At 44.2% G+C, this 25041-nt stretch overlaps 1 protein-coding gene across 2 annotated transcripts in view; it reads right to left on the bottom strand.

The window, feature by feature from the left end:
- The window catches only part of DIAPH2 (diaphanous related formin 2), a 1435719-nt gene that overhangs the window by 101424 nt on the left and 1309254 nt on the right, over positions 1 to 25041 (bottom strand). The window lies entirely within an intron of this gene.

The following is a 25041-nucleotide window of genomic DNA, read 5'->3' as shown; positions in this document are numbered from 1 at the left end:
AATTACCATATTCCCATACAAATTAACATTCCATATCACTTAGGGCTGGATTTCCCACAAGGCAACCCAGGCGCCGGACTTGGGCCTGGCGGGTCCCTTGGCAGGACCCCACAAAATCCAGCCCATCCATGATCCATCACAAAGGCTGGCTTCTAGTTAGAAGGCTATGGGGACAGTGGCTCCTAGTTAGAAGATTATGGAGACACTGGCTCCTAGTTAGAAGGCTATGGGGACACTGGCTCCTATTTAGAAGGCCATGGGGACACTGGCTCCTAGTTGGAAGGCTATGGGGACAATGTCTTCTAGTTAGAAGGTTATGGGGACACTGGCTCCTAGTTAGAAGGCTATGGGGACACTGGCTCCTAGTTAGAAGGCTATGGGGACACTGGCTCCTAGTTAGAAGGCTATGGGGACACTGGCTCCTAGTTGGAAGGCTATGGATTGGAAGGCTATGTCTTCTAGTTAGAAGGTTATGGGGACACTGGCTCATAGAAGGTAAGGTTACGGGGATACAGGCTCCTAGTTAGGAGATTATGGGGACACTGGCTCCTAGTTAGAAGGCTGTGGGGACACTGGCTTCTAGTTGGAAGGCTGTGGGGACACTGGCTCCATAGTTGGAAGGCTATGGGGACACTGGCTCCTAGTTGGAAGGCTATGGGGACACTGGCTCCTAGTTGGAAGGCTATGGGGACACTGGCTCCTTGTTAGAAGGCTATGGGGACACTGGCTCCTTGTTAGAAGGCTATGGGGGCACTGGCTTCTGTAGTTAGAAGGCTATGGGGACACTGGCTTCTGTAGTTAGAAGGCTATGGGGACACTGGCTCCTAGATAGAAGGCTATGGGGACACTAGCTCCTTGTTAGAAGGCTATGGGGACACTGGCTCCTAGTTAGAGACTATGGGGACACTGGCTTCTACTGTAGTTAGAAGGCTATGGGGACACTGGCTCCTAGATAGAAGGCTATGGGGACACTGGCTCCTTGTTAGAAGGCTATGGGGACACTGGTTCCTAGTTAGAAGGCTATGGGGACACTGGTTCCTAGTTGGAAGGCTATGGGGACAATGTCTTCTAGTTAGGTTATGGGGACACTGGCTCATAGAAGGCTGTGGGGACACTGGCTCATAGAAGGCTATGGGGATACTGGCTCCTAGCTGAAAGGTTGTGGGGACACTGGCTCCTAGTTAGAAGGCTATGGGGACACTGGCTCCTAGATAGAAGGCTATGGGGACACTGGCTGCTAGTTGGAAGGCTATGGGGATGCTGGCTCCTAGTTAGAAGGCTATGGGGACACTGGCTCCTAGTTAGAAGGCTATGGGGACACTGGCTCCTTGTGAGAAGGCTATGGGGATATTGGCTCCTAGTTAGAAGGCTATGGGGACACTGGCTTCTACTGTAGTTAAAAGGCTATGGGGACACTGGCTCCTAGTTAGAAGGCTATGGGGACACTTGCTCCTAGTTGGAAGGCTATGGGGACACTGGCTTCTAGTTGGAAGGCTATAGGGTCATTGGCTTCTAGTTAGAAGGTTATGGGGACACTGGCTCCTAGATAGACGGCTATGGGGCACTGGCTTCTAGTTAGAAGGTTATGGGGACACTTGCTCCTAGATAGAAGGCTATGGGGACACTGGCTCCTAGTTAGAAGATTATGGGACACTGGCTCCTAGTTAGAAGATTATGGGGACACTGACTTCTAGTTAGAAGGCTATGGGGCACTGGCTCCTAGTTAGAAGGCTATGGGGACACTGGCTTCTAGTTAGGAAGCTGTGGGGACAAGATGACCTGTGAAAATTGAAGCCTAGTGAGAGAAATCAACGATTTCTCTGTGCGTACGTATCCCTGCTGTTAAATAGGAAGTACCGCTGAAACCTGAGAAAAGGGGTCATGACCGTTTCATAAATAGACCCCTACCTGTAGCTATTGTGCACTTCATGATGTAATACATTCCACTATATCTACACAGTTTGACTCTCTTGTTGACTGGTTATAACTAGAGAGTCTCTGAGTTCAGATTGGTGCTGTGCTGCATTGCAACTTATCTCTAGCAAAATGAGAAGATCCGTTCCAATTAATATTGGCACAACACAAAATAAATTTAATAAGAGACTAATTACAGGCAAACATATGTCTAATTTTATTTTTATTCTGAATATAGAGGGCTGCCTTGGCAGGAGTTAGGAGACTATACCCAGGCCATCGGTTATATCAGGGACCAGTCTTGTGTTTAACATACAGTCAAATTGTAGCAATTGCAGCCTGCAGTGAACGCGGAAGAGGTGTGTGACCTTCCAGATCAGGTGGATCACTACATATTTATAATATAAAGTAATATTTTGCATTTATATTTACCTGTTTTTAAACCCATCCAAAACTGAAATTACTGAGTGGAGTTATTCCTAAAAAAATATATATATAAATAAATAAGCCTATCTGGTTATGTAACATGCAATGCCAGAAAATCCGGAATAATTAGTAAAAGTCGCAGATGCCATGGGATAGGCTGATCTATAAATTAAAGTTATCTGACTGTGCTAAACCTGGAAAACACCAGGGGATGCAGCTCTGCAAATGTCTCCGTAGAGTTCCGTTTGGCTATATGGAGAAGTGAATTTGGGATAACTGTTGCTCCGTCTATGTGCAAACTGAAGCTCAGTGCTAAACACATTCCCCGCTTGCTACCTATACTTCATCGTTCCAGAGAGACCTTGACAAATAGTCTTAAAAAATAATCACAGTGATGATAAAACGTTTATTATTCTCGTAATTGAACTCAACATGAAAATATATGCAAGAAATTCCAAGATGAAGAAACAAACAAGATGAAATGCCCTTGAAACAGAACTGCTTGAAATGCCTTTGAAACTCCACGTCTCCGGCTTGTATCTTATTTTTATTTCTTCTCTCCAGATACATTCAGACTCTTCTTTTCATCCTGTGAGCAAAGCTTTGTTTTGCCGCTATTCAAAATGATTTTCGCCATTGAGAGCCGTAAAAAAAGAAACTCATTATCACAAGGAATTTACTTCTATACAAATGAGATTTGGGTTTTAAACACCTATGTTATGTTAAAAGGTAAATGCTCCCTCCCTCTCCCCCCGTTTCTTTAGGTGATATTGCCAGATCCTACATCGATTCCTAACAAGAAGAAATAAAACAGAATAAGTCTTTACCAACAAAACATAAGACTTGTAAAATTCAAAAGTTTAAATGAATATATTCCGGGAATCACAAGGTCCAGGCGGTCATTTATTTTCTGTGTATGCGCTTTCCTTGGCTCCGCAAAATGTTTGCGGACAACATTTACCGCAGATGCAAACTAATGAGGACTCGTTGGCACCGCTGTGCATATTAAATAACAAACTAAGCATTCTGGCTCCCCTTTGTCGTGTCTGTTATGCGTTTTCAATGATTACTCAATTACTTATCCATTTATGATGCCGAAAACATGTTATTGCGACCAGCAGCGTTATATTTCCTACTGACCGCCAGTCCAAAAATTACATTTGGTGCCATGGGATCTATAAATGAGCTTCAAGGCGTGGAGGGTCTTCCTGCTTTAGTGGAGATTGGGCATACGCGTCTATGATCAATGGGAAGCGGCTGTTTGGACAGTGAACGCGCATTTATTTGGGATGGCGCGTTTATAGATCCCGCCAAAACTGATTTATTAAAATTTGAAGGCCGGACACAGCGCCAGCCTGACTCCCGTACATTAGCACTATCAACGCTCATATAGTCCTGTAGCTGCGGCAATGGATAGTTGGGGAATTAGCGCCACACAAAGCAAAACTACTAACATTGTTTCCTGGGATAATGGATAGGGGAGGGATGAAGTTTTGTCACGCCTAATAGCCCCTCTCGGCACGCCAGGTTCTGGCGACTTCAATCTGAGAGGTTTAAGGCAGGTGGGGTCAAGGGCATCCGAGGTTGCGGGGGGTCCCCACTATTACTGCCAAAGCCCCCCCTCCCGACACACACACACCACCACCCTGCCTAGACATCCGATGCAGAGTAGCAGCAGAGAGTCAGCCAGTGCGCAGCAGTGGTCTGGGTCATGACGACAGAGATACCACCGTCACCTCAAGGGTCGCTAGGAGACCAGTTGGGCACTGGTCCTAGAGGGGCGTGTCAGCGTGCATCAGTGGGGTGTGGCCACACCGCATTTAGGGGAATGGTTACACCACACTGACAAGCCGAGGCATTCTGTACCTGTCCCTCCTCCACTTGGCGTCCCTGGTCACGCCCCCTGCGTTTGCCCTTTTGACCTTCCGTAATGTCAGTGGGCATAAAGTATTAGTTGTTTCATTTTATGATGATAACCATACATCTTTACATAACTGTAAGTTTATGTTAGAGTAGTTTCGTTCCCAGGGCCAGATAAACAATGGGGCAGGATAAAGCTCCAGCTCCAGGCCTCCGCATAACAATAGGCCTGTCATCCTAACAGCACGATAACAACCAGCCAACAGCTGGCCATAAATCATAAGTATTAACATTATTTTTATTTTACACACAAAAAGATGCAATTTTTGTACTCTTATCTATTTAGGGAGACGCTGAGGCCGATAGTGCGGGGGGTCACTGTATCGGGAGAATAACATCTGGATTGTGTAATGGCCCTTCATGTAACACCAGCATTGTTCTAGCAATCCCTCACATACGCTGCCGTCTCCGTCTAACACCGGGAGGTGAGATCAACACACGGCACAGGAGATAATAAAGTACAATTGCAAATGGGGTGAAAGAAAGGCTAGGCCTCTTTTAAAGACCCACGTGTGAGAAGCGTTGGAAATATTATATGGATGTTTATTACAGCCAGGCGAGGTTGAACTATTAACAGAAACAAAGGAACACACAGTCGCTTATCTGCGAGATTCCATAAAGGAACCCAGGCGGCACATAAGTAAACACGTTTTATGGTGCCGACCTTAGCGTGAGTGCAGCTGGGTGCAGAGGAGGCTCCCGATTCACGCGGGTTATGTTTTCTCTCCTGTCTCCGTACTCACAAAGCAACGGGATAAGCTTTCCAATTAAGAATAACACAGAAGAGTGTTAGCTGAACGCGCGGAAAGGTTTCGTATGTACACAATGTACAGAAAGTGTGAGCGTGTGATAACAGCGTAACAGCCGGTTTATGTCCCGTCACAGGAGAGAGATGGAGTCGTCTCAGGCTGCGTCTCTGTTACTGGGTGGATAAACACACACAATAATCATTTAATAAACTAATATAAACTTGTGTCTTCAGTTATGTTATGAGAAAGGTTAAAATTCTACTGCAGGGTCGGTGAAAGCCCCAGATGGGCAACCTAGGCAAAGGCACTTCCCCCATTATTTGGGAGCAGCAGCCCCTCACTCGGAATTGTGCCCCCATCACCCATGCCTTGGCGAGTGACACTTGGCTGTAACATCCTTCACCTTCATGTCAGTGTGGGTGGGGGGGGTTCATGCCGCTCGTCCAGTGTTGGTGCACTACACAATCACCTAATAGAAGTGTGTGCCCAAATACAGTAGAGATGGGCATTTGTCGTATACCAGGGAAGGACCCTATAGCAGCATCTGCATAAATTCACAGACGGGCGACCACCAAAAAGACGCGTCTGCGTGCATCTCTTAATCAGCCCGATTATCTGCCCAAATACTAATCAAGATCTACTCGGCACGGCTTCAACCATAACACATTCTGGCAACTTCACGCCTACATTAAGAGGTAGAACGCAGGCGATTAATTCACTGTAATACAGTGACATCATTACGCAATTCATGACCATCAGTCACAGAGAACACAGTAGGTACAGACGATAACATGTATTAGCATCACTTGCATGTTATAATAAACGGTAATAATATGACAGAAGATAAATATGTGATTGTAGAGACTGCTGTGAGCACTCAGAACGGTCTGTGATACGGCTGCGGTGGACACACAAATTGCGCTCATCGTCTGTCCACATTTGAAAATATATTTGCTGAAAATCCTACCTGATTGCATTGGGATTACGATCATGTTAGTTCATGATTTTGTCCACAAAAAGCAGAATGTCCATTCTAATCACTATCTCCAGCTTAGCTGACCAAGAGCTGAGCAGGGTGTAAGCTCTCACGAGCAGGGCCCTCTTCCCTCATGCACTTTTCCTTCCCTTGTAGCCCTGGCCGCGCCCATGTAAAGGTATATAGCGTGTATGGTTGGGAGATGCAAGGCTTTTTACCATCTGTGATTTGTAAATACCGAAGCCGCACATTTGTACCCCAACCGCTGATGCGTGTCATTATTTAGCATGTTATTCTACAGCCATCGCGTCCCAGCGTCAGTCGCTTGTTGCCGCTGACTGTTGCGAGACACCCTGTGTAATCTATACATTATCTGACAAATGGACTTTTATATTTATAGTATTTTACTCTTATTTAACGTAAAAACGTCTCTTTTTTTTACCCTTAGCTGATTCACGTGAGGCTCTTGCGCGTCTGTGACATTTGGGTAATTGAGTTGTAAGGTTTATTTTCTTTATATGGCGGAGTGTCATTATACATTATAGGGCTCACTTGCTAAAACTTCCTCCTTTATGGCAGATATGTAATTAGGATTTCTGGCGCTCTCATTATTTCACAGGCTGAAATCTCATATTTCTTCTGCAGTATTTGTGTCCCGGGCAGTACAGTAATGTAATAACGGGATCTTTTTATGGTTCTATCTCAGAGCAGAATGACAACTGATAGGTCAGCTAAGCAATCAATGAATATCTATCATACTATGTTTTTATGGTTTTATCATGTATCATCTCTGCGTTTAATTGTCTTGCAAGTAAAATGACTGGACGTGCGGCGATCCCACACTGTTAACTTTGTAAATTCCAGGATTAGCCGTTGTGTAAATGAATATACGGTAGGTTTAGGCAAGTTCTGGCTACCCAGCTGTTGTGGAACTACAAGCCCCAGCATAGTAAACCAGCTTCTGCCATTTTATTAAATGAGGAATTTCACTAACTTTTTGTGAAGTGTCATAGTAGACATTTCATAAAAGCGTCCGGAAGATCACCAAGGGGTAACTGCAGGGTCCATTGTGACGCAATTTGCATCAACGAGGCGGTACCCATTTTCAGGGTCACATGGGTTTGAAACTTATCAAGGGCCTTTTGTGAGAAGAGGAGGGGCTACGACCAGCGCTGTGTGGGTGTGGCTAGAACCATGTGACATGTACACCCCCTACACCATCTTGAACCTCGGTCCTCCAGCTGCTGTGGAGCTACACATCCCAGCATGCCCTGCCTCAGTTTTAGCATGCCTTCATAGAGAAACTGACTGGGCATGCTGGAATGTGTAGTTCTACAGGAGCTGGAAGGCCGAGGTTGAAGACCCGTGACCTACACTATCAGTCTCAATATCTACATAAACACTTAAAAGTAGAAAAATTGCATCATGTCAGGAGGAAAATAGAAATACAACTTTCGATACTTGTGTGATTTATGGCCGACTGTGCGGCCCTCATCATGTTGTCATGACGATGGGCCTATTTTTATGAGGAGGCCTGGAGCTATAGTTCCTTCTGCCACATCTGCGGAAGAGTCATAGAGATGTCAGGTTCAGTATGGTTTATCGACAGACACAATACCGTCATTGGCCTACAGTCAAAATACCGACATGGTAAAAATACCGATTCATTATGCTGACATGTTCAAAGTTACCGACAGTCAAATTACCGACATTTGAAATGCCGGCATGTCAAAATACTGACATGAGTTTTTCTGTGGGGGGGGGGGGGTGTTGTGTGTCAATGTCGACATAGTCACCGTCTAAAGTATACCGCTGCGCTCACCATGCTGCGCTCCGCACACTATTATATTCCCCCTCCAGGTCCACTGAAATAGTAAAGTATGAACAAGTCTGTTTTGGGGCAAAAAATTCCTTAAAAACGCATGGCAGCATTTTGTCATGTCGGCATTTTGAATGTCGATATTTTGAACTGCAGGCCAATGACTGTTTGGATTAGGACCGTCTGTATTGTGTCCATCGGTAAATCAAATGCTACTGGTTCACACTATGGGTGCTGTTGGGCACTTTCAGGGGGGCTGTGGGTTGCTGGTCCAGGACTAGATCTTTTAGGGTGCTGTGATTCAGGAAAGTCTGGGAACCACTGATATAAAAGTTACACTACAAGGATACTCGTAACATATATCACATCCGTATTTTGGATATTCTGTAACATTGTTATATACTGTAAAACTGGAACACAAACGCAGTCACAACTGCTATTCTGCACAACAGAACTTTGTGGCCCAACCAGACACTTAAACAAGCCTAATAAACTACTTTGGAAACATCAATGGTGACTTTTAGACTATTTCTCTGTTATGTGCTTTTTGATTTATTGTAAATGACACAGGCATAGTGATAATACAGCTAAATGATGCATTTGTAATTCATCTGAAACAACATAATTAGTTCTCCAAGGATTCAGTGATATATTATTCCAACTAAACACAAGGCTGGAAACTACACTTGAGCTTTAAATGTTGTATATCGTCTTTTCTTTTCAGCATGGCTGCCCTCATTTGTATTACCATAATGACTGTACAGCGCCACTGGATTATTTTTTAATGTAAATCGTCCGCACTGTACAAAACACAGTTAAATATTACATTGGGAAACACAGATATCCTGTATTCCAAAAGGTCTTGTGAGGGCAAAAAGAAATGAATATATAGTATCTTTCTCTTACCGGAAGGCCAGAGCCGGGCGGAAGGACACTATTAACGGAATGATTGATAGTAGGGGACAAATTAGTTATTTAATGAAAATAGCTTAATGAGCTAAGTAATCGTCATTCAGTGTAGATGTGAGTATAGAGGTGGGAGGGAGGGCGACTGGCTGGACACATCGCTAGCAGGGATAGATGTAGAGAAAACACATTCCTAGCAGTAAACTGCACCCTAACTTAGGGGGTCATTCCTAGTTGATCGTAGCACATCTTCCCTGACACGCGGGGGGACGGCCAGCACATGGCTAGTCCACCCAGCATGTCAGTGCCGCCCCCCTCCCCCCCCACACGCACGCTGCCGCCGCGGCCCGCCCCCCCAATGGTCCGGCCACGCCTGCATTGGCCAGACCGCGCCTCCTAAATGGCTTAACGCCGCCGTCCAGCGACCGCCTCTGTCTCAGAGGCGATCGCTAGGTAGCGACGACTGCCATGTGCCGGAGCATGCGCGGTTCCGACCCGATCGCTGTGCTGCATCAAACTGCAGCAAGCGATCGGCTCAGAATGACCCCCTTAGTGCTTTCTGTGCCCCGCACTCTAAATCTTCATCTCCAATGTTTCGACAGCAAAAGAAGCGAATAAAGAGAATGGAAGAAATAAAGAGTAAAGAAAAAAGTGAATGGAAATATAACAATGTGTCGCTGTACTTATTCCCCCAAACTTGCCGATTCTCGGTAAAGCTTCGGGGAAACTCCTATACAGCACTCCTGGGAATATATTTACTAAAAGTTCATTTTGGTTAATGTTGATCGTTTATTATTTTTTTATTATTATTTACTTTTTTTGTCGATGTTGAGCAATTTTTATTGATCGATGTTGGGTTGATTTTTTTAATGATTTTGTGTTTCAGGGTCTAAATCGCACATTTACTAACTGATTAGTTTTTTATATAGTTTTTAAAAAAAAAAGTATGGGGATGAAGTCAGTATACCGGCTGCAGGGGTTCCGGCGTTCAGGAGACTGACGCCGGAATCCAGCAGCCAGTGAAATACAGGTGCCCGGAATCACGACAAACGCGCGGTATTCCCACTCGGCTGGAGGTTCCACGCCATCACCTGAGTGGGAACAGAACCTGTGGCGAGCCACTGGGCCCAATGCATGACGAGCGCAGCAAGGCCACGAGGGGACACGCTGCTGGGATTCTGGCAGACGGGATGCCGCTGTCAGTATAACGACAGACGACATCCCGTCTGCTGGGATATCACATGCATCCCAGTAAATGTGGGATTTACTAAAAATCGATCTGGGTCGATGTTTTGACGATGTTCATTCGATGTTTGGACGATTTTCAGAGTCTAAATTGCACATTTACTAACATGATTTTTTAACTTTTAAATAATGTCAAAAATAATCTGTTGCTAAATGCGTGATTTAAAAAAAAAAAATCAATCAAAAATCGACCAAACAACGACTTTTAGTAAATATACTCTCTGGTGTAGTCTTTCATGTAGCCTTTCTCACCTAAAATACACTCATATGATTGGCTCTAACCACATAGCTACTACGGGTGGTCTTCTGTTTGCCGGCGGTCGGGCTCCCGGCGCTCAGCCGTAGTGAACCCAGCTACTACGGGTGCATTTTGCTCAGCGTTCTGTCCTGATTGCACTATAAATAACAATGAAGCCCCCCCTTACCGACTCCTCCCCTCTTCTTTATCTCGCCGTGCACATCCCAAACCGCACAGCTGCGCATTGCTACAAGCGAATGTAACTCAGGAGGGTGAGCTGTATCATGGCGTTTATAAATGGGATCAGTACGTAATCCCGCTGGACGGGATCCCGGCGGTTGAATTACCGACGCTGGAATCCCGACCACACAATCCCGACAGGGGTGGCGAGCGGAACGCAGCCCCTTGCGGGCTCGCTTCGCTCGCCACGCTGCGGGCACGGTGCCTCGCTACGCTCGGAACACTCTTATATTCTCCCTCTATGGGTGTCATGGACACCCACGGAGGGAGAATAATGTCAGGATTGTGGCGGTCTGGATTCCGGCGTCGGTATTTCGACCGCCGGGATCCCGTCCAGCGGGATGTTGACCGCATCCCTTATAAATATAACGCTTAAATGGCTCAATAATTGTTCTCCACTGCACTCTGCCCGGCTTGCAAAAATTAAAAGACTTTGTGGAAAAAAAAAAAGAAAGTCTCTTCATCGTCCTTTTGCAGAAAAGAGCTTTTAAAATCAGATTATTTCCACAGCGGCCTCCTGTTATAGCCTGCTGGTCAGACATGTACGCTGGCTGCCTATTCCTGTACGGCTATTTATCATCGGGAAACAGATACACTACGCAGTCATTGTTTTTGCATTTATAGCTCAGTTCTTAAGGATTTCTTTTTTATTCCCCTCCTCTGCAGAAAGCATGTTTTCCCGCTATGCAGAAGTGGGCCAAATGCCTCTGAGGAGAAAGTAAAACATTATTTCATTCCCACCTTTCTCTGTTTCCTTGACGTCTCTGCGGCCTGCTAAGCCCAGAAGTGCTTTCACTCAAGCCGGACCATCAAATCAATTATCACAGCAGTCGACTTTCTAAATATGAATGGCAATGAATGAATGACAACAGGCAAAGCCAACTTTCAGCTTTGATTTGTCACTGGCGATGTAAATCTTACACCCCCCTCGCTCCCTCTGTCCCCTCATTCCCAGAGATGCTTCTCACTACTCCGGCAATTTGGTCACAATCTCCCCCTGATGTCTGCAGCGGCATTGTCAGAGGATTCTAGGAGAGGCTTCACCTTCTGCTGAGTCGAAGTCGGAGAATAAGAATGAAGCTGGGGTCATTACAGCTCTAAGGTTCTGCACGGCGACCTTCTTGGCCCGGTTATTTTGAAGCATGAAATGTGGCATTATCACAGGGCCTGACACGTCTTACTGATGTCCGTCACTTTGCAGAATTCTGTCACCCCCTATAGTGTCTGACTGCACAAAATGCTGCTTTATCCACAGGAAAGAAATACAATTGGCATAGATTTCTGTATTAAGTGCAATGCAATATTACATCTACAGTATAGGGTGCAATGCAATATTACATCTACAGTACAGGGTGCAATGCAATATTACACGTACAGTATAGGGTGCAATGCAATATTACATCTACAGTATAGGGTGCAATGCAATATTGTCACATCTACAGAATAGGGTGCAATGTAATATTACCACATCTACAGTATAGGGTGCAATGTAATATTACCACATCTACAGTATGGGGAGCAATGCAATATTATCACATCTACAGTATAGGGTGCAATGCAATATTACCACATCTACAGTATAGGGTGCAATGCAATATTACCACATCTACAGTATAGGGTGCAATGCAATATTACCACATCTACAGTAAAGGGTGCAATGCAATATTACCACATCTGCAGTATGGGGTGCAATGCAATATTACCACATCTACAGTATAGGGTGCAATGCAATATTACCACATCTACAGTATGGGGTGCAATGCAATATTACAACATCTACAGTATAGGGTGCAATGCAATATTACCACATCTACAGTATAGGGTGCAATACAATATTACTACATCTACAGTATAGGGTGCAATGCAATATTACCACATCTACAGTATAGGGTGCAATGCAATATTACCACATCTACAGTATAGGGTGCAATGCAATATTACCACATCTACAGAATAGGCTGCAATGCAATATTACCACATCTACAGTATAGGGTGCAATGCAATATTACCACATCTACAGTATAGGGTGCAATGCAATATTGTCACATCTACAGTATAGGGTGCAATGCAATATTGTCACATCTACAGAATAGGCTGCAATGCAATATTACCACATCTACAGTATAGGGTGCAATGCAATATTACCACATCTACAGTATAGGGTGCAATGCAATATTACCACATCTACAGTATATGGTGCAATGCAATAATACCACATCTACAGTATAGGGTGCAATGCAATATTACCACATCTACAGTATAGGGTGCAATGCAATATTACCACACCTACAGAATAGGGTGCAATGCAATATTACCACACCTACAGTATAGGGTGCAATGCAATATTACCACATCTACAGTATAGGGTGCAATGCAATATTACCACATCTACAGTATAGGGTGCAATGCAATATTACCACATCTACAGTATAGGGTGCAATGCAATATTACCACATCTACAGTATAGGGTGCAATGCAATATTACCACATCTACAGTATAGGGTGCAATGCAATATTACCACATCTACAGTATAGGGTGCAATGCAATATTACCACATCTACAGTATAGGGTGCAATGCAATATTACCACATCTACAGTATAGGGTGCAATGCAATATTACCACATCTACAGTATAGGGTGCAATGCAATAATACCACATCTACAGTATAAAGTGCAATGCAATATTACCACATCTACAGTATAGGGTGCAATGCAATATTACCACATCTACTGTATAGGGTGCAATGCAATATTACCACATCTACAGTATAGGGTGCAATGCAATATTACCACATCTACAGTATAGGGTGCAATGCAATATTACCACATCTACAGTATAGGGTGCAATGCAATATTACCACATCTACAGTATAGGGTGCAATGCAATATTACCACATCTACAGTATAGGGTGCAATGCAATATTACCACATCTACAGTATAGGGTGCAATGCAATATTACCACATCTACAGTATAGGGTGCAATGCAATAATACCACATCTACAGTATAGGGTGCAATGCAATATTACCACATCTACAGTATAGGGTGCAATTCAATATTACCACATCTACAGTATGGGGTGCAATGCAATATTACCACATCTACAGTATAGGGTGCAATTCAATATTACCACATCTACAGTATAGGGTGCAATTCAATATTACCACATCTACAGTATGGGGTGCAATGCAATATTACCACATCTACAGTATAGGGTGCAATGCAATATTACCACATCTACAGTATAGGGTGCAATGCAATATTATCACATCTACAGTATAGGGAGCAATGCAATATTACTACATCTACAGTATAGGGTGCAATGCAATATTACCACATCTACAGCATGGGGTGCAATGAAATATTATCACATCTACAGTATGGGGTGCAATGCAATATTACCACATCTACAGTATAGGGGTGCAATACAATATTACCACATCTACAGTATAGGGTGCAATGCAATATTACCACATCTACAGTATAGGGTGCAATACAATATTACCACACCTACAGAATAGGGTGCAATACAATACTACATCAACAGTATAGGGTGCAATACAATATTATTTCTACAGTATAGGGTGCAATGCAATATTGGCACATCTACAGTATATGGTGCAATGCAATATTACTGCATCTACAGTATGGGATGCAATACAATATTACCACACCTACAGTATAGGGTGCAACACAATATTACCACACCTACAGTATAGGGTGCAATGCAATATTACCACATCTACAGTATAGGGTGCAATGCAATATTGCCACACCTACAGTATAGGGTGCAATACAATATTAACACATCTACAATGTAGGGTGCAATGCAATATTACATCTACAGTATAGGGTGCAATACAATATTGCCACATCTACAGTATGGGGTGCAATACAATATTACCACACCTACAGTATAGGGTGTAATACAATATTACCACATCTACAGTATAGGGTGCAATACAATATTACATCTACAGTATAGGGTGCAATGCAATATTACCACATCTACAGTATAGGGTGCAATGCAATATTACTACATCTACAGTATAGGGTGCAATGCAATATTACCACATCTACAGTATAGGGTGCAATGCAATATTACCACATCTACAGTATAGGGTGCAATGCAATATTACCACATCTACAGTATAGGGTGCAATGCAATATTACCACATCTACAGTATAGGGTGCAATGCAATATTACATCTACAGTATAGGGTGCAATACAATATTGCCACATCTACAGTATAGGGTGCAATGCAATATTACCACATCTACAGTATAGGGTGCAATGCAATATTACCACATCTACAGTATAGGGTTTAATGCAATATTACAACATCTACAGTATAGGGTGCAATGCAATATTACCACATCTACAGTATAGGGTGCAATGCAATATTACCACATCTACAGTATAGGGTGCAATGCAATATTACCACATCTACAGTATAGGGTGCAATGCAATATTACCACATCTACAGAATAGGGTGCAATGCAATATTACCACACCTACAGTATAGGGTGCAATACAATATTACCACACCTACAGAATAAGGTGCAATGCAATAGTACTACACCTACAGAATAGGGTGCAATGCAATGTTACCACACCTACAGAATAGGGTGCAATGCAATATTACCACATCTACAGAATAGGGTGCATTGCAATATTACCACATCTACCGTATAGGGTGAAATGCAATATTACCACATCTACAGTATAGGGTGCAATGCAATATTACCACATCTACAGAATAGGGTGCAATACAATATTACCACACCTACAGAATAGGGTGCAATGCAATATTACTACACCTACAGAATAGGGTGCAATGCAATATTACCACACCTACAGAATAGGGTGCAATGCAATATTACCACATCTACAGAATAGGGTGCAATGTAATATTACCACATCTACAGTATAGGGTGCAATGCAATATTACCACATATACAGAATAGGGTGCAATGCAATATTACCACACCTACAGAATAGGGTGCAATGCAATATTACCACACCTACAGAATAGGGTGCAATGCAATATTACCACACCTACAGAATAGGGTGCAATGCAATATTACCACATCTACAGAATAGGGTGCAATTTAATATTACCACATCTACAGTATAGGGTGCAATGCAATATTACCACATCTACAGAATAGGGTGCAATGCAATATTACCACACCTACAGAATAGGCTGCAATACAATACTACATCAACAGTATAGGGTGCAATACAATATTACCACATCTACAGAATAGGGTGCAATGCAATATTACCACATCTACAGTATAGGATGCAATGCAATATTACCACATCTACAGTATAGGGTGCAATGGAATATTACCACATCTACAGTATAGGGTGCAATACAATATTACCACATCTACAGAATAGGGTGCAATACAATATTACCACATCTACAGTATAGGGGGCAATTCAATATTACCACACCTACAGAATAGGGTGCAATGCAATATTACCACACCTACAGAATAGGGTGCAATGCAATATTACCACATCTACAGTATAGGGTGCAATGCAATATTACCACATCTACAGAATAGGGTGCAATGCAATATTACCACATCTACAGTATAGGGTGCAATACAATATTACCACATCTACAGTATAGGGTGCAATGCAATATTACCACATCTACAGAATAGGGTGCAATGCAATATTACCACATCTACAGTATAGGGTGCAATACAATATTACCACACCTACAGAATAGGGTGCAATGCAATATTACCACACCTACAGAATAGGGTGCAATGCAATATTACCACACCTACAGAATAGGGTGCAATGCAATATTACCACATCTACAGAATAGGGTGCAATGTAATATTACCACATCTACAGTATAGGGTGCAATGCAATATTACCACATCTACAGAATAGGGTGCAATGCAATATTACCACATCTACAGTATAGGATGCAATGCAATATTACCACACCTACAGAATAGGGTGCAATGCAATATTACCACACCTACAGTATAGGGTGCAATGCAATATTACCACATCTACAGAATAGGGTGCAATGTAATATTACCACATCTACAGTATAGGGTGCAATGCAATATTACCACATCTACAGAATAGGGTGCAATGCAATATTACCACATCTACAGTATAGGGTGCAATGCAATATTACCACATCTACAGTATAGGGTGCAATGCAATATTACCTCATCTACAGTATAGGGTGCAATGCAATATTACCACATCTACAGTATAGGGTGCAATACAATATTACCACACCTACAGAATAGGGTGCAATACAATATTACCACATCTACAGTATAGGGTGCAATGCAATATTACCACATCTACAGTATAGAGTGCAATGCAATATTACCACATCTACAGTATAGGGTGCAATGCAATATTACCACATCTACAGTATAGGGTGCAATACAATATTACCACATCTACAGTATAGGGTGCAATACATTATTACCACATCTACAGTATAGGGTGCAATGCAATATTACCACATCTACAGTATAGGGTGCAATGCAATATTACCACATCTACAGTATAGGGTGCAATACAATATTACCACATCTACAGTATAGGGTGCAATACAATATTACCACATCTACAGTATAGGGTGCAATACAATATTACCACATCTACAGAATAGGGTGCAATGCAATATTACCACATCTACAGTATAGGGTGCAATGCAATATTACCACACCTACAGAATAGGGTGCAATGCAATATTACCACACCTACAGAATAGGGTGCAATGCAATATTACCACACTCCACTAGTTTTATGGGCAGCCCGCTTCTCTGTATATTCTGCCAGGTGAAGGTCTGACCACCAAATGGAACAGTGACATCCAGCAAATTATTTGCAGAACTACTTATATTGTATTTTTTTCTTAGTAAGTCTTTTTGGAACCGAGGAGGGTGGGTAAAAGTATCCTGGCCTGGGGTCTGCCTAGGAGCCCGGGAGTGCAGGAATGGATAGCCACACCCCCAAGATCCAGTGACCACGCCTCTCTCTCATCATAAGGAAATGCTCCATGGTGAGGCTTAGCCACGCCCCATGCTCCCCATGTCTCACCGACCCTGTTATTTTATGTCTGAGAGCAGCATCCCGTATAGAAGGGGGGTCCTTGACAATACCCAAACCTACTGTACTACTGCACCCCTGGACTCCTGGGAGACAATCGCCACCCACCCACTAAACTATTGAAGTAGGCATGGACATCAAGAAGCAATACGTTGCAAATCATATCATGGGCCATCGGTACATCCTGGCATTGCACGGCGTGGTGGAGGCTATGATGATGCCTATCACATTGTCACACTCCATATCCTTGCTCTTTTTGGGCCTCCGCTCTGTGGGGGTAGTTCCAGAAAAGTAGGACAGTAGGTAGGTACCGGGGCTACTACGTGCACTGCCTGTAGAGGTGTCTGAGTGACTATAGGACGCTACTGTTCTGCCACCAGCCCCTGTCTTCCTACAGCCTATAATATAGCTCCAGTGAGGCAATGGGTGGAACCTCCAAGGACCTCATTGTAATCCGCTACTGAGGGGGCCCCTATAAGCCTGACCCATACGCTCTCGGCAGCCAGCCTCACAGCTGCTGCAGTCATTCAACTACAGAACACATAGAGGACGCTATGTTAAAATAAATCCCATATCTGTTGGGTTGGAGAAGGTGTAGAGACATTCCAGGCGCTATATCCATGAGCCGTTCTAAGACATTATTCCCTGGAATGATACAAAGAGCATGTGTGATGTGCAGTGCTAATCCCCATATAAGCGGCCACAACTGGAGGGTGGAGAGGTGCAGGGGAAATTTAAGGAAAAATTACTTCACAGAAAGGGTAGTGGATAAGTGGAATAGCCTCCCATCAGAGATGGTACAGGCTAAGACTGTAGAGCAATGTAAACATGCTTGGGATGGGCATATGAATATCCTTACAAAGAAATAAGGTTCAAAAAGGGTTGAGATTACCTAAAGGATAAAAAGGGGCAGACTAGATGGGACAAGTGGTTCTTATCTGCCGTCACATTCTGTGTTTCTAGATGTCCATTACCAGTGATACTGTAGCATTACACAATTCCTGCTACTGGTGATATTAGGGAGCAGTACGGAATGTAGAATATTACTAATTCATACTTTGCACGTTGCATTGCGTGGCATTCTGGCATCCTCGTAGAACCAATAAGAACGCAGCTGGCAGCCGAATTCTCCTGCTAGGCCTCAGATTTACTATACATTACAAACAGCTAAAATAAAATCTAGAGGTATAAAATGCCAATAAGGACAAAGGGGGAATGTATCAAGCTGTGGAGAGTAATAAAATACTAACCAATCAGCTTCTGTCATGTTACAGGCTGTGTTTGAAAAATGACAGGAGCTGATTGGCTGGTACTTTATCTCTCGCCAGTTGATTTCTTCCCAAGATTTGATACATCTCCCCCAATGTTGATTATGACAACAGATGAATGTGCTGTAAGCGCAGTGCCGGCTCTACCATTGGATCCCGGTGGTGCCAACGGTAAGAGGGAGCACAAAACACTCCTACATGAAGCAAGAAATAGAAACAGCCAGCTATGATGTCACAGCTCAGCGCAACACTGCCCATCTGATCAGCCAATGATGAGCCCCACCTCCCGCCAGCCTAGGTAAGAAGCCGCGGGGGGTGGTGGTACAATGCTGGAGCGGTATGTATGGGAGGTCACTTGCGGCGAGTTAGGATATGCTCATAGAATTGCCCTAATTGAAAAACATGGTTTCAGGCGGGGTAATAAAAGAAATGTAAATTCACATACATAAACAACGGCAGCGGTACGCAAACTTTATTGAATCACGGCGCCCCCTAGGGTATCACCAACATGTGGCACCCCTGCAAGTGCCACGGCACCGCGTGTGGGAACCACTGCACTAAAATAACGCTTTACACCAGCAGATGGCAATGTAGAGCGCATCCGTCTGTCATGTTACAAGTTAGTTTGTAGACTGGTATCCGGTCTCTAGGTCGACCGCTATTGGTCGACAGTAAGTAGATCGACATGGTTTCTAGGTCGACATGACATAAGGTCAACATGAGTTTTTCACATTTTTAAAAAAAAACTTTTTTGAACTTTTTCAAGCTTTACGATCCACGTGGACTACAATCAGGAACGGTAACCTGTGCAGAGTGCAGCGGTAGCGGAGCGAGGCGCCTTGCCCGAAGCATGCCGAGCGAGCGCGGTGCACTAATTGGGGTTCCCGATAACTCTACGGAGAAAACACCCCCAAAAATGTCAAAACTCATGTCGACCTTTTGTCCTGTCGACCTTGTACGTGTCACTCTACTTACTGTCAACCAACAGTGGTCGACCTAGACACTGTCGACCTAAGTGTAGTCGATCCTATGATCCACATCCTGAAGACTTTGAGCCTAATTCAAGGTTGATTGCAAAAGTAATATCTTCCTATAATGGGCAAAACCATGTGCAGTACAGGTGGGGGTGGGGCAGATGTAACATGTGCAGAGAGAGTAAGATTTGGGTGGGGTGTGTTCAAACTGAAATCTAAATTGCAGTGTAAAAATAAAACAGCCAGTATTTACCCTGCACAGAAACAATAACCCACCCAAATCTAACTCTCTCTGCACATGTTACATCTGCCACACCTGCACTGCACATGGTTTTGCCCATTAGAGGAAGATTTTGCTTTTGCAATCAACCTTGAATTAGGCCCTATAACAGGGCAAGACTCGCATACAGATACAGCATGTGCGCGCATTATACTGTATGCTGTGTACTGTATGTATGACAAGAGGATGAGAAAGGAGGGGATGGAATTTGTATTAACACAACATCTAGGGGGCCACAGGCTGAGCCTCTCCATGCACCAGCTCCAGTCCCCCCTGCTCTACCCGCAGCACATTCCTCCTCTCCACCAAACAATCCCTTCTCCCAGCGCTTCCTAAGGAGGCGACATAACTGCAGTCACTCTGAGCCTTAATGGAAGTGCAATCTCTCCAGCGCACATCACTCACACACAACACAGCAAACAGCAGCAGAACTAGAACCGGAATAATTAGCTTTCCAATGCTCCATCCAGCAACAAATGATTCGGAAAATCTATGCTGCATTTTCCGGAAAAGCCATTTTCAGTGTATTTGCTAATTATTTAACTGCTTTAATGAATGCATCGTAACACAATGTTTATTGTTGTCCCAAAAAAAAGAGAGAGAGAGAGAGACTCGTCTTTTTACTTCCGCTCCAATATTCCAGAGCAGTCATACGTTTATTTCTGCCGACGGAGATCTGTCACCGCCCAGACAGCGATGCACACTGCCGGTTAATGAATACGCAAGTCTATAGCATGGATATATATGCAGTATTTATGAGCCGCAGGCATACATGAAAGGCTTAATGACCAAATAAATGGAAGGTGCGGGATGTAGCGTTAGTGGTAACGAGATGCAGCGCTTTAGAGTATCTGGGATGCAGGATGAGACAGGCTTTTGGGGAGTGCTGTTCCCTCTCCGTCAGTACTTCATAGGCCTCTGCAGAATGAACGACGCCGTTTGTTGGTCTTTCTTAGAAAATCTCGTGCTCCGCCAAAAGCAATTAGGCGCTGGGACAGAGGGAACACATCGGTGCGCAGTCGGCAGCGGGAAGCATTTGGCGTGGAATAAAATAATGGAACTTCTGTGTGTTTGAGGAACGCTTCACTCAGCGCTTGTCATTGAGGCGGCATATATTACCTGGGATCACACTGCATACTGCTCTGCACAATATACTGCACCACACTATCGCCTGATAGGATCTGAGCGTTAGCAGCTCGTGACACTGGGCTCATATAAGCTGCAGCGTTATCTGCCTCTCTCCTCATTGCCCTATACTAGAAAGGGGGCAAACAATCAGCAATGACTGCTGGGGGATACATCCCCTCACACCCCTATCTGCAGTCACTGTGTGAGGAGCAGGTGAGGTGTGATAGGCGAGAGTAGGGATCAGTCACCGTATTCCTCAGTGAATGCTGGGGGTGTAATGTGTGAGTAGGGATCAGTCACCGTATTCCTCAGTGAATGCTGGAGGTGTGATGAGGAGAGTAGGGATCAGTGACCATATTCCTCAGTGATTGCTGGGGGGGTGATGAGGAGAGTAGGGATCAGTGACTGTATTCCCCAGTGATTGGTTGAGGAGAAATGAGGAAAGTAGGGATCAGTCACTGTATTCCTCAGTGATTGCTGGGGGTATGATGGGGGGGGAGAGTAGGGATCAGTCACCGTATTCCTCAGTGAATGCTGGGGGTGTAATGTGTGAGTAGGGATCAGTCACCGTATTCCTCAGTGATTGGTGGAGCTATGATAAGGAGAGTAGGGATCAGGGACTGTATTCCCCAGTGATTGGTTGAGGAGAAATGAGGAAAGTAGGGATCAGTCACTGTATTCCTCAGTGATTGCTGGGGGTATGATGGGGGGGAGAGTAGGGATCAGTCACCGTATTCCTCAGTGATTGCTGGGGGTATGATGGGGGGGGAGTAGGGAATAGTCACTGTATCCCTCAGTGATTGCTGGAGGTATGATAAGGAGAGTAGGGATCAGTCACTGTATTCCCCAGTGATTGGTTGAGGAGTAATGAGGAGAGTAGGGATCAGTGACCGTATTCCTCAGTGATTGCTGGGGGGGTGATGAGGAGAGTAGGGATCAGTCACTGTATTCCTCAGTGATTGCTGGAGGTGTGATGAGGAGAGTAGGGATCAGTGACCGTATTCCTCAGTGATTGCTGGAGGTATGATGTGGGGGTAGAGTAGGGATCAGTCACTGTATTCCTCAGTGATTGCTGGAGGTGTGATGAGGAGTGTAGGGATCAGTGACTGTATTCCTCAGTGATTGCTTTAGGTATGATGTGGGGGGAGAGTAGGGATCAGTCACTGTATTCCTCTGATTGCTGGAGGTGTGATGAGGAGAGTAGGGATCAGTGACTGAATTCCTCAGTGATTGCTGGAGGTGTGATGAGAGTAGGGATCAGTCACTGTATTCCTCAGTGATTGCTGGAGGTGTGATGGGGGGAGAGTAGGGATCACTCACTATATTCCTCAGTGATTGCTGGAGGTGTGATGGGAGGAGAGTAGGGATCACTCACTATATTCCTCAGTGATTGCTGGAGGTATGATAAGGAGAGTAGGGATCAGTGACTGTATTCCCCAGTGATTGGTTGAGGAGTAATGAGGAAAGTAGGGATCAGTCACCGTATTCCTCAGTGATTGCTGGGGGTATGATGGGGGGGAGAGTAGGGATCAGTCACTGTATTCCTCAGTGATTGCTGGGGGTATGATGGGGGGGAGTAGGGAATAGTCACTGTGTCCCTCAGTGATTGCTGGAGGTATGGTAAGGAGAGTAGGGATCAGTCACCGTATTCCCCAGTGATTGGTTGAGGAGTAATGAGGAGAGTAGGGACCAGTCACCGTATTACTCAGTGATTGCTGGAGGTATGATGGGGGGGGAGAGTAGGGATCAGTGACTGTATTCCTCAGTGATTGCTGGAGGTATGATGTGGGGGGAGAGTAGGGATCAGTCACTGTACTGCTCTGGCTGCAACCGATACAGTCCACAGAAGCCTGGAATGCTTTTTAATGAGTGCACAATTGCCGGATTGTGATCCTGTGCACTCGCACAAGCCGCACATTTCTGCTCCCCCATGACCCAATGACATGACTGATGGTGGAAGACAGACCCCTCACAAATAACACATAGGAGCTGCCACTACTTACTAATTCATTTAGGATATAAGAGGCTAAATAAGTAGCATCTGAGGGGGGAACAATAACAAGTGTAATGAGTGAATGGGAATATGGGACGTCTGTAGAGTGGTTAAGCGATGGACTTTGTTGGGACATGATTACAGGTTCCACCTGCGCATTTTGGGACTACGCAAAATTGCACAGATTAATTTTATAGGGGTGTTCGAAAAGCCGCGATTCAGACGTGGCCGTGGTTCCTAACCGACCCTGGCGGTCTCTTTATGTTTCTATAATGCCTCAGTACGGCAGGAGCACATGGTGGTCTGCAGTTATACGCGTTTCTCTGCGCATTTCACTTTACTAATATGGGGTGGAAGTTGTCTGAAGGCGAGATGAAATATTAACCATGGCCTGCAATGCAGCAGGAGGAGAAGCTGGAACCACCACATTGCATAATTAACGCAACAATTGTAAAATACCTGCATGGCGTAAAAGTATCTCTCCCACAAGTCCCCAGAACCCCGGCCGTGTTTTATTTAGCAGAAAGAAATGTTCTAATACATATAATACATATATTTTCCTAGATCTTTCCACTTCTTTATCTCTTTTTTTTTGTATTTGAGGTTTATGAGCATTACTGGATCCACTGTCAGCACATCCTATGTACAGTATTCTGCCCAGGAGCTAACGCCGAAACCAGGGGCCCTTGCCTCTCGCTAACAGTCTGTTCAGCGCTGTGCAGGAATAGTGGCATTGTACTCTAAGGGCTCAGTGCGCCAGGGGTACATTCGCAGGTGGGTGATGGCCAAATGACACTGCCGCAGCCCTATATGTCTAAGAAAATATAGCGACATTGATGCAAACTCTGTACCAGCCCCTACGGGTCCAGGTAATCTCCGCTACATATACAAACAGAATATATATATATATATAGAGAGAGAGAGACAAGGGAAGTGTCTGGCACTCCAATATGCTGTAAACAACCAGTCTGGGTGCCCTTCCAGAAGGTGATATAGAATGGAATGTAGCGGACGGCACTCCATCATGTAAATAAATCCAACAGAAGCCAGATATAATAGCCAGCGTTTCGGAGCAATGCTCCTTTATCAAGTCTTGATAAAGGAGCATTGCTCCGAAACGTTGGCTATTATCTCTGGCTTCTTGTTGGATTTATTTACATGCTGGAGTGCCGTCCGCTACATTCCATTCTATATATATATATATATATATATATATATATATATACTGTATATACACACACACACACACACACACACACACACACACACACACACACACACACAGTCAGTCTCTGAGTAGAACGGAAAGACTCCCTGACTTACAGTATGAATTTTGTCTAATTGGCCACTGGTCCCTTAGATTGCTGAAGGGTGTAATACAGAGGAAGCGGAATGTGGACATACTGGTGCTCAGAAAAGAATGAAAGACCTATAAAGAAATATAGAAAAATATAATTGAAGTGGGATTTTGCCCCCGATGGATGTGTAGCTTGGCAGGAATGACACTGTGCCCCTTAAGATATGGAAAATGAAGGTCAGCAAAGGCAGATGTGAAATGCAGAACGGAAGTAATGAACTAGAGGAAGGTGACGTTGCAGCAATAATGCAATCATCCTACATTAATAGACGCAGGCCCCTTGGTGGAACTGGGATTGGTCAACTAAGGAGGAGAACCAAAAACACTGAGCGCCGATGCATGCGAGATAGGGTGACGCGGAAACGATTTCCGCACTGGTATAACTGGGAATTAGAACCTCTGTGAGTTCACATATTCGGGTCAAATCTGAGCCGTTGTCTCATTTAAACATTCATGAAACTTCATTTTTATTCCTAAAAAGTCACTGATGTGAAGTTTCGTT

This window comes from Pseudophryne corroboree, chromosome 8, assembly GCF_028390025.1.
Source record: "Pseudophryne corroboree isolate aPseCor3 chromosome 8, aPseCor3.hap2, whole genome shotgun sequence".
In the NCBI taxonomy this organism is placed as follows: domain Eukaryota; kingdom Metazoa; phylum Chordata; class Amphibia; order Anura; family Myobatrachidae; genus Pseudophryne; species Pseudophryne corroboree.
This window is presented reverse-complemented; position numbering and strand designations above follow the sequence as displayed.